We start from the raw sequence: 1,387 nt of genomic DNA, 5'->3' as shown, positions 1-1,387 counted from the left end.
GCCTCCCAGAGAAAGATCACAGAATCACAGGGGTTGGAAGGGACCACAAGAGATCATTGAGTCCAACCCCCTGCCAAAGCAGGTACCCTACAATAGGTCGCACAGCTAGGCGTCCAGATGGGTCTTGAATATCTCCATAGAAGGAGACTCCTCAGCCTCTCTGGGCAGCCTATTCCAGTGCTGTAGGTATCATGGTAGTAGAACTCCTCATGATGCAGGGAAATACTGAGCACAGTATAGTCTCCTACTACAAGGACATCCTGTTCTAACAGGTGTAGGGTGGTTTCAAACAAGGACTTTGAATCTAGAAAATTTTTATCGCGTCATAAAAAACCATGATACTTTGAGATCTAATGCACTGACTTTATGCATGTGTAGATTTTGTACTCTGCAGAAAGTGCCACATTTCAGCTAAATGCTTATCCCAGAAGACACTGAGTTACTGGATGGAAGGCAGATACAATTCTACGCAACTTCCTTGCTCAGCATAAAACTATCAAAAGCAATTACTAATGTATTACTTCTATGTTGAAGTAAACTGTCTGATTTTACTGCAACCCACTCATTTGGAAGTTGTAAAACATAGGTTTTTAAAGCAGCGTTCATATTTTATGCTCATCCCTTTCTAAAGAAGTTTTATTTAACTTGCTGTTTTTATTTAACTTAGTGATAAAGAATGACTTTATTTTCTACATGGATAAACATATTCAGGGAAAGTTCAAACAAAGTTCGCTAAGTTACAAAGAAAATCCACCCCTGACTTCTGCTGCATGGTCTGCAGGGAATTTAACCGAAGGAATGGCACATTGCATCCTCAGATACAACAAATGGATGCTGAGGATTTTGTGATTGGTATTGACTTCTTGTGAGGATGGGTGGCCAGAGGTGCTGAAAACCAAATATGTAGGTAAAATTACATTTTTGAAAAATATATGCAAATTTTCATGACGTCATTTTAATCTCAGTGAGATCTATTTAGAAACACTGCAGTACCATAGGAACTTGTCTGGGCTATTAGCTTTTTTGGCATACTATCAGATAAGATGATCTGGTAATCAAGCTGATCTCTGAGTCTTCATCTTTCTCTTAAGATCAAGATAATCTTAACATGATTTTCAGCCATTGACGACCAGTTCAGTCTGTGGTAAGTCATGGTAACAATGTGTTTCTTTATTTACCATTTTTCTCTTCAAACAAAGAGGAAAATCAGCCCCTCAGCTTGCTGGATGTCTAGCTCAGCTTTCCACCTAGAACCTGCAGGTTTCAGAGACAAAACAGGGCTGCTCAAGTGGTTCTTTGATGGCACTCCAGAGCAGCAGTCAGGACCACGGTGTGCAGATGACCGGAAGGAGAAGGCCCCAGAGAACTGCTGGGGACAGCTTTTGCA

The sequence above is a fragment of the Numida meleagris genome, chromosome 1, assembly GCF_002078875.1.
Source record: "Numida meleagris isolate 19003 breed g44 Domestic line chromosome 1, NumMel1.0, whole genome shotgun sequence".
NCBI classification, from domain to species: domain Eukaryota; kingdom Metazoa; phylum Chordata; class Aves; order Galliformes; family Numididae; genus Numida; species Numida meleagris.
This window is presented reverse-complemented; position numbering follows the sequence as displayed.